We start from the raw sequence: 10892 nt of genomic DNA on the forward strand, positions 1-10892 counted from the left end.
ATAGTTATTAGACGAAGCCTTCCTCTTCTTTCCCTTTCCTTGACCAATAGCCAAGACAGGAGCAGCGGGTGGATTGGGAGTTGGTGCAACAGACTTGTCTTTGAAGTTGCTCTCAGCGACCCTCAAGAGACCTTGGAGTTTGCTTAGGGTGACCTCCTCTTTGTTCATGTGGTAGGTCATCCTAAATTGATTGTACATCGGAGGCAAAGAGTGAAGCACCATGTCGATCGCCAAGTCTTCCCCAAAATCAACATTTAACTTGCGAAGGCGGTCGACATACCTTTGCATCTTTTGCAGGTGCACGGTAAGAGATTCTCCATGACCCATCTTAGCGGAAATCATGTTAGTGAAAATCTCATAACGCTCTTGTCTCGCGTTCTGGTGGTATCTCTCCAATAAGTCTTGATGCATCTCGTACGGGTATATGTCCTCGTAGGACTTTTGGAATTCGGAGTTCATGGTGGCTATCATGATGCAATGTACCTTCGTTGCATCTCGCTCATGAGTTTCAAAAGCGGTAATTTCAGCCGGAGTAGCGATTTCAGGGTTGATCTTCTCGAGCTTCTCATCGAGGACATACTCCTTATCCTCATAGCGAGCAATGGTGCGAATGTATCTTATCCATTCGCTAAAGTTCGTTCCATCGAAGGTGACCTTTTGGAAAAGGCTCATCAACGTGAAAGAACTAGCAGCAACGTTGTTTGCGTTCGACATCTACAAAAGGAAAAGGACAAAGATAGATTAGAATAAGAATCCCTAATTATCACCCAATAAGAAAAATTAGGGCTAGGATCCAACAACAACATTTACATATTAGAAAAGGGATGCCGTAATCTAACATGCAAATAAATTGATGGTAAGTGAATGACAATTCACTAATTCTCCACCATAAAAAACTAACTATAAGTCCTAAATGTATTGAGAATTCCTAGGTTCGGATGAGATTCATTGAAACTATTCAATGGCATGTTTAAATCTCGATATGCCCCTCTTGTTTGTGACTGGGATACCGAGGATCACAAAGCGGGTGTGAATTACCATGCAAATTTACGTGGTGCCTTCATTGTAACGATCACCTATTCGATGTGCCGGTTAACCACACACACTCCATCGAACTATGATAAACAATGAATCACCCTTTTCCACCTTTGCTTAGAACCAATTAGTGTGTCGGTAAACCACACACGCTCCACTAACTTCTTAGCAAGGGTGCAAAGTGTAATTTCATGGGATTTCATCAATTCACTTTTCCTAAAGTAACTAAGATTGGGAAATTTTTAAAAAATGTGTAGTTACTTTGTATTACTTATTATACTTTTAATGAGAGGATGATGTTGCCCTATCCTACCCGTTCGGCTAACGACCCTCCACCGATCAAGCAAGCGGTGGGTGTGAGTGTACACCCATTAAGCGCCATTTTATAGGCCGCAACCTTATACCCACCTTATAGATCGGCTTCGTGAATGAGGCCTACTAACGGTAAGACTAGCATTTTAGTTATACATATATATATTATTCTTGTAATATTATATTAGTATAGGGTTGTATTTTAAACCTTTTAAAATCTAGGGTTTGAAATTTAAGTTGTCTAAATTAAAACTTTTAATCACAAAATATAAATTTCAAAACTTGAGGACAAGTTTTAAACATTTAAAACATGGAGGATCAAATAACAAATAATTTCAATTAACAATTAATTTCCTAATTATCTATATTTGATTTATTCAAGATTTCTTTTAAGATAATTACCAAAATAATCAAAATAATAAATTAATTATCATATAAGGAAATTAAATATTTTATTAGTTGATAAATATCTTTAATTAGATCAAGATTATAGTCATATATATCAAAAAATCGGATTAGGGTTGATCTAATATGATTAAGGGAAGTTTCCATAAGATAATCATGAAGAAATCCCGAATCTGGCCATTCCTGATGCTTGGACTCGCCGAGTGCACCAATGGACTCGCCGAGTCAGGCCAACTCGCCGAGTCCACTATAGAACTCGCCGAGTCCATGACTCAGAAACACAAAAATCGAATTTTGCAGTTATGTTCCGACCAATTAAGCAACAATTTAAGAGAAACCAAGCTAGGCTCTGATACCACTGATGGGTTTTAGCCATAAGAACTTTCCTATGTGCACATGCAAAACCCTGATGCTTGGATCTAGGCTTTCTAATTAAACATGATTTGAATCCAAGACTTCTAATAACTAATTAGGTATAAGAACAATACTAAATCAGATCTGTAATCATACCTTTGAATCTCTTGCTTGATCTTGTTGTCTTCGAGCTCTAGAGTCACAATTGTCACTCCTCTAATGGCTTACAAACACCAAATAGCAAGGAGGATGATTTGGGAGAGAGGGACTAGGAGGAAATCGGCCAGAGGTTCTCTATTCTTAATGAAGTGCCGATTTCCCTTTGCCATAGGGTCTATTTATACTTGTAGACTCCTTAAGGGTTACAGCTTAAACCCTAATTGGATAATCTTCTCTTAAAGCAATCCAAATCCATTCCTTAGATAGCCTTGGACGATTTGAAGCTATCCATAGCTTCTAGAATCCATCCACTATCTATCCAATATGGATTTACAGTCTAAAGTTTAACTATCAAACAATTGACAGTTTATACCCTTTTATTTAATTAATCTCTTTAAGTCACCAAATTAATTCCAATTAATTCCAATTAATTCTATGACTTATATTAATTAAATAACAATATATTATTCTTTATATTATTCTCATAATATATTAATAATATTTATTCTCTCATAATAAATCATCCTATCAAGTTGCTATGGTGAAGGCAACCCAAAAGGACCATGCACAACCGGGTTAAATACTTGCCTAATATAGTTGCAGCCTTAGACACTATTCCAACACAACGTACCATAGGTACAACCAGCATACTAAGGGGAAAACCCTGTGTCCAAGTCTTGCTAAGGAACGCCCAGTGCACCCCAATTATGCCCAACGTAATTAACACAAATGCAATTTAATTAAACATTTAAAACTTTAATGAATTTACCTGGGAACCGAGCGTTACAATTCTCCCCCCACCTGTACCAGACTTCGTCCTCGAAGTCCGCCGATGCAAATAACTCAGGGTAATGCTCCCACATCTCCTCCTCGGACTCCTACGTCCACATTGAACCCTTCCAATGCTGCCATTGCACCTTCACTAGACCCATAACCTTGTTTTGCAAAGTCTTCGTCTTCTTATCTAGGATCATAATCGGTATCTCTATGTAATTCGGACGCTCATCCACCTGAATATCCTTCAAAGGAACCAATGCGAAGTCATTAACATGTGCCAGTGAAGGTCAAACCCCACTCCATATTTTTAGATGGTGTTTTTGAAACCTTCTTAGTTGGTACAAGGTTTAGAATATAGGCAATAGTCTCTAAGAAAAATCCCTAGAATATGATAGGAAGTGTAGCATGATTCATCATAGATCAAACCATATTGAGTAATTTTTTATTTCTCCTTTTAGACACGCCATTATGTTGTGGTATTACAGGTGGAACCAACTGTGAAACTATTCAATAGTTCCTAAGATGATCGTTGAACTCATGACTAAGATACTCTTTGTTGGAAGATAGTATCCACAACCACAATAAGTTTGTGATATTACTATTAATGACAGTGTCATTTTGGGTTACATGAAAGAATAAATATAAGCAATATTGATTTTGAAAAGAATTATAAGGATCTTGTTTGTTAATTAATTAAGTCATTAATTAATTTAATGAAACTTATAGATGTATAAGGGTCTGAGTGTAAGAATCTGAAGGTCAGATAATTACCAAAGTTAAGAATAGTTGCTTGGTAACCAAGTAATTATTTCTTAGGGTTTAAAATCATTCTATCGTAAACACTACTAGAAAAAGCTAGAGTTTCCTACATAAATTTCCGATGACCAATAATTCATCGGTGTTTCCTACACATTACTAATGAACTTTCAAGGAAAATGCGTTATGATATTTTCTCAAAAATTCCTTAGTAATGTGTAGGAAACTCCAAGGAGCCTCACATACGTTAAAAGTTTTTCATTTAAGTTTGGAGGTCAAAATCTCATCCTATCCACCTGGGCCGTCGTCTCCACCTTCTTTTGTCCGATCCTTCTCCTTTTGAATGATCGTCGCGCTTCTCTTGAGATCAAGATCAGCTTCCCAATTCAGAACTAGAAAGAATAGTAAATAGCACTGTTGATAGACTTCTAGAACAATCATTTGATCTGTTTCATTCTTTGACTGCTCTGCTCCCCCAAAAAAATGGAAAGACTTGTTTCGCCAGTTGATCTGTTTCATTCCAATTAAGGAAACCAAGAAAGACATGGGAATTTTGGGTGTTGAGAAGTAGTACGCCCGGTTCACCAAATCATAGTGAAAAGAAGAGTTTGATCCTGACTCAGAAGGAACGCTAGTTATATGCTTAACGCATGGAAGTCGAACGTTGTTTTCGGGGAGCTGGGCAGAAGGAAAAGAGGCTCAAGTTTTTCATTTAAGTGGATTCCTAGAAAGTTTTTTGGAACTTCCGAAAATATTTAAAATAAAAATAATATACATTATAAATACGGGATTTTTCCAGAAAAGTTCCAATATTTTGAGCAAATTTTTAATAAAGTCCTAAATTTTATTTTTTGAATAAAAAAGTCCTGACTTTTTCACATTTTGAATAGAAAAGCTCAAAAAACCGGCTAATTTATTCACTTTAACCCTTTTTAACCTGTTCAGCAAGTCATGGGACCAAATTGTTAATTTTTCGAAAATAATGGAACTTTTTTACAGATTTCGTCAAAATTTTATGTAATGTATAAACATATCTTTTACATATCTATATCTATTTTTACGTATTTTTGTATTTTTTATGTTTTGTATGTATATATTTACGTATTTTTATATATTTTAAATGTATAAACGTATAATTTTACTTATTTATACGTGTTTTTAGCCAGTTTACATATTTTTTATGTATTTTTATGTGTTATTTTTATGTATTATGTATTTATATGTATTTTTATATATTTTTATGTGTTTTTTATGTATTATATATTTTTTTTAGTTTTCTTATATAGATGTTTATATATCTTTATGTATATTAAATGTTTAAATGTATATTTTAACATTGAAAATACATAAACGTCTACATAAAAAACTTTAAAAAATACATAAATACGTAAAAGTGTATAAAAATACATATAAATACATAATACATAATAATAACACATAAAAATACATAAAAAATATGTAAAATGGTTAAAAACACATATAAATAAGTAAAAATATACGTTTAAACATTTAAAATACATAAAAAATACGTAAATATATACATATAAAAACATAAAAATACAAAAATACGTAAAAATAGATATAGATATGTAGAAAATATGTTTATACATTACTTAAAAATTTCGACGAAATCTGTAAAAAAAAGTCTCATTATTTTCGAAAAATTAACAATTTGGTCCCATGACCTGCTGAACAGGTCAAAAAATGCTAAAGTGAATAAATTAGCCGGTTTTTTTTTTGGGGGATTCAAAATGGGAAAAAGTCATGACTTTTTTATTCAAAAAATAAAATTTAGAATTTTATTAAAAATTTGATCAAAATATTTGGGACTTTTTGAAGATATCCCTTATAAATACTATTAATATTATCATATAATATTATTATTAACATTATTTGTAATATTGTTGTTTATATTATAATTTGTTATAAACAATACGTCAATATCTATATTATCACTTTATTATTTAAAAATTAACAATTACATCGATAAAAGGAATATTATCGATGTAATGACGTCAAAACAAATGACAAATATTTGACCAAATAAAAATTATAAAGCACTTTACAAAAACTACAAAGACTCGTCACCTTTCTTTTAGTGGTAAAATACACAAAAATTTTATGGTTATGTTTAATGAAATTTATAAGAAGGGCATTACAAAGATCACAAATTTTATCCCACTACCTTCAGTATCAATCTTAACCCAAACCAAATCCAATGCATGTCAAACTCAATACAAGGTCTATCAATCCGGTATAAAGTTAAGTTACTACAACTTTGAACTACAATTATAAACAACATAACATAACAAAAAAATAAAAAAATCCAAATCATCCCCAAAAAAAAAAAAAAAAAAATAACCAAATCAAACGGACCCACGTGAGCGTATATCACTCGCTTGCCCGTCTCCTTTTGTCGGCACGGTGTACATGTTCTTAAGCAAATCCTGAATCTTATTATACATCATCATCTGAGACAGCTCACCACCACCACCGCCGCCACCACCACCACTGCTGCCACTACTGCCGCCGCCTCTGGATGAAGTTTCCGCCAACTTCATCTTCTCAAATAAATACTGTTTTTCAGCTTCAGCCTCATGTAACCTCTGTTTCAAATACCTGCTGGCGTAATCGTCCTCTGATTTTTCAACTTTTGCAAGTGCGATCTGTTGCAGGCGGTCGGCTTCGCGGCGGGCCTCGGCGGCTTTAAGGTCAAACATCTCGGCCTCGGCCTGTTTGAGTCTGACGATGCTTTGGAGCTCCTCCACTTGTTGCTTCTTTTTTTGTCTTTCCATTTTTAAGGCGGCTACTTCACACGCTTTGTCTTTCAGTTCTTGATCGCATGCCTCCAGTGCCAAACGCGCTTTTTTTGTCATTCGCACTTTTTCTTCTTCCACCATTTCCATTTTTTTAATGGCTTCTTGGACCACGTCTGCTATTCGGTTGAATGCTTCTTGTGGGGCCATTACCCCGCCACTTTCTTCGTGTTTTCGGGGGTCTATGTCAAACTCTGCAATAAATGGCAATGTACTTTCATTTCCTATTTTAAGTTTTTCCTATTATTTAAACATTGTACTTCAATATTCTACCCAATTATAGCATTGTACTTTTAATTAGGACATTACACTTTGAAGAATCTATCGTGAAAATTTCATTTGTATTTGGATGACATTGCCTTAATTGTGTTAACACAACCTTAACATTATCAAATGTTTAAAGGGAGGGAAATATGTAATAGCTTCCTACTTTTAATCCTTTTTAGGGTAAAATACAATAATTGCAATGTACTTTCATTGACATTTTACAGCAGCCTACTTTTGTTTTTTCCTATTATGGCGTTGTACTTTAAAAGATAAACCCAATTATAGCAATATCATCCAAATACAAAGCAATTAAACTATATTCCATCCCGATTATACCATTAAACTTCAATATTGATTTTATAATTATTATAACGATAACTATTATTATTATTATTTTCTCCTTTCTCTATTTTTCTAAGTTTTTCCGATGTATTACTACGGAATTATGATATTTGACCATGAAGAGTGATCTCTTATCCCATATCAGACTAGTTATTTTTCATGGATAATTGCCGAATTATGATATTTGACCTTATAAAATGAAAACTACAATCAAATTAACTAATTAAATATTTCAGCAGAAAAAAAAACAAGAGTAAATTACAAAAATGGTCCTCATGGTTTGGGGTAATTTGCACGTTTGGTCCGTAACTTATTTTTTTAACTTGGAAGGTCCCTACAGTTTGTTTTTGTTGCGTGCTTGGTCCCTGTCTTACATAAAAAGAGTACTTTGCCCTTGATTTTTTGATTTATTTAAATAAGTTGGGGTAGGTAAGGTAAGGTAATGTGAGGCGGAAGTGGGGTAGGGGTGTGTTTACGTAAGACAGGGACCAAGCGTGCAACAAAAACAAACAGTAGAGACCTTCCAAGTTAAAAAAAAATAAGTTATGGACCAAACGTGCAAATTACCCCAAACCATAAGGACCATTTGTGTAATTTACTAAAAAAAAACTACATGAGAATATTGATTACCTTGGAAAAACGAGAGTATTGCCTTTGAAGCGACAGGTTCTGCTACCCCAGTTTTCAGCTTTTCCACAAGTTCTCCACACTTCCAATACAATTTCCTCCCTCTAACTTCTTCACTCCCTCGAAAAATCCTACTCACATATTCAAGTTCTCTAACCAAAGCCTCTCGATCCCACAAAGGAGCACAATGATGAAACACATCTTTCACCCATCCAAACAATTCAGATGTCCTCATACACGCCCTACACCTAAAAACCATCTCCCCCAAACTCCCACCATTCCCAATTTGTGCATTATGTATTGCACAATCCGTATGTGTCCAATGAGAACACACATCACACCCGATCCAACGACACGTATTCACCTCAAAATCAAACTTGCTACAGATCACACACATGCAAAGATTACAGAAACCGTTTCTTTTCACACAGATCTCACACATGCAGTTATCAGCAGGGATCTGGTTTCCACACGCGATGTTTCTACATCTTTTGTATAAAAAGATTTCGATTAAAGAAGCTTGAGATAGACTAACAGTTGGATGAAGGAAAGCTTGGATTCCAGTCTTTATAGCGACCAAGATTTCTAACTGTCCTCGGTGAGCTAAAACAAGGGTCTTTTCGGTCAAATCACCACGACTCAAAACCATTTTTTGAAGAAAAATGTATTCTTCTCATTGTTGATGACCACCCATTCCTTCGATTAGACCACGGAGTTCGTTTTTTAGCTTGTCTAAATACTCGTTGGGAAGATGATGCATTCTATCTGCGATTATATCGACTCTTTCTCTTGAAATGTCTCTAAGGGACATTTTGTCAGTTATATGGCGGATGACAGAATGTTCGGCTTCTAGTGGTTTGGATATTGTTAATGGGTCGGGTGTGGGCCAGGTTTCACGGGAACTTGCACTTTCGGTTGGTGAATCACGGATTTGGTCTGAATTTGAGCCACGTTCTTGAATGTTGGGAGATCCACATGCTTCACCTGGAACCAGAGTTAGAGATGTGTGGAGGACCCCGGACTTTGGTTGCTGACGTGGCGGCAACATTGATTACTGATGTGATTAACAAACACATAGGGAGATTTAGTTTTAATATTCAGAATGAATCATCATGACTGTAATTGAAGATGATAGGTCAAACATTTGCATACAGTATGATTCAAGAACAAATGAACAGTTACATATTTGAGTCTTTAAAATGTTCAGGGAAAAAGGGGTATCATCAAGGAAAGGAAGTAGAGAGATTTTTCTCATGTGCCCTTATAAACCGTAAAATAAGTTTGTAAAAAAGCCCAAAATCTTTCCGGTGATATCCAAATACCAAAAATGGAAATCTAGATATAGTAAGCACCCAATTTCGATCTTCATAAACGTCGTAAATTTCATATATGTCACCTTCGAAATCTTAAAAATGTTTTAGAATCGTAATTCGAGCAAAACAGTTGACTTTTGAAACTCAGAGAGCTTCTTCATTTTCAATTTCATCACACCGCAATTCATAAACCTCGGGATCCTAAGCTTCCAAACACTACCTTCTACACACGTCTAGTGCTAAATCAACGATTTGATGTTCCAATCGACAAAGACTATGACACGGGAACTATGGATTCCGTTAAAATCCAACATATATAACACGAAATGCAAAAATAACATAAATCTAATCGGAAGTATACTCACCAGAAACCAAAAAGTCCTCGATTTGAAGAGAAATTAGATGGATAGCCTTCAAATCAAGCTTTCAAATTAAGTCGATGAAGAGAGAGAAACACGTAATTTTAAGATCGCTCTCCCTTCTCTACTTCTGCAATCCTTCGATTTGACCTGACGAAAACCCTAATCCATTTTTCTTGTGTTTATACCAAAGAAGGAAGCCGACCGTTTTTTCCCTTTTCGCCTTTTTCTTCAATGCGTTGACCGGTTAATCCGGTCATCGTCTTGGCGGCTTCAGCGTTCTTTCACTTATTTCGGCAGTGGACTAACAAGCCCCACAACTATCTCTATATATTATAGACACCCCTCCATGATTCGGTAAATGAGAACACATTGACCCTTTTATAAATGAGAAATTAAAAATCTTTTATTTTTTGTTCCTATAAATCTTCTTATCAAATAAAATGATAATATGTGTCATATTTAATGTTCATTTAATGATATTTTAGTATACTAAAATGATACATGTTATCATTTAATTGGATAGAAGAATTTATAGGAACAAAAGTAGAAGAATATTTAATTTTTCTTTATAAATATGTTAGCAGTAAATGCAAAAATAGGAACGTAATTTGAATTATTTATCTTTATATTTTTATTATAACGTTATGACTTAAAAGAAAATGTTTAACTGTAATTTTCAATTTTATAGTGATAGAGAATTTTAAAATATATTAATATATAAAAAATAACTAACTGTAGGCTATAATAATTAAAGAGAAATTTTTCTTATTGGCTAAAACAAGTTTTTTTAGTATCGTCTATTGGTGTCGAAATTTGAATTTGGCTTTTTATTCGAGTTTTGATCTCATGAAGTTTCTTGTTAAATAACCCATTTATTAAGTCCAAAAGAATGGGATAGGTATGAAGTTCTTTTCATACAACTCTCGACGACCAAGATGTTACCGTTGTAGTAAAGATACAACGAATCAGAAAAATTGTCTCTATCTTCTGTATCTTCTCTTTCTCTTTGCAATTCTCTGTATCTCAAGAACACAAATCATCACAAAGTATTTTTATGTCTTTTAAGTTGAAAAATTATTGAGAAAACATCTTAGTTATCATCGTACAACAAATAAGAAGGCAAACAGACAACAAGTTGTGCCGCTAAGCTTTTTTGTATGGCAAACCCAATTCTCTTGAAGACTACATCCACAGATCTAAGGAGATATAACATTGTTATGCATGATCCGTTATAATCTATTAAGAAGCTTCACTGCATCCGACATGTAACACCGTGAATTTCCAAAATAATTTTTCGCAAATTATAAAAACATTTCTCATTTAATTTTCATAAAAACATTAAGTTTAAATCCCAATTTACATCATAC

The 10892-nt window shown here is 34.2% G+C and overlaps 1 pseudogene across 1 annotated transcript; it reads right to left on the reverse strand.

The window, feature by feature from the left end:
* Positions 1-5991: 5991 nt before the first annotated feature.
* On the reverse strand, positions 5992-9783 carry LOC145056543 (OBERON-like protein; annotated as a pseudogene). Its single transcript, XR_013685822.1, has 3 exons — positions 9529-9783; positions 7854-8904; positions 5992-6808 (listed from the first exon to the last, which is right to left on the reverse strand). The product of XR_013685822.1 is annotated as an OBERON-like protein (transcript).
* Between the last annotated feature and the right edge of the window lie 1109 nt (positions 9784-10892).

Source organism: Lactuca serriola, chromosome 6 (assembly GCF_051521515.1).
Source record: "Lactuca serriola cultivar US96UC23 chromosome 6, Lser_US96UC23_V15, whole genome shotgun sequence".
Taxonomy (NCBI): Eukaryota; Viridiplantae; Streptophyta; class Magnoliopsida; order Asterales; family Asteraceae; genus Lactuca; species Lactuca serriola.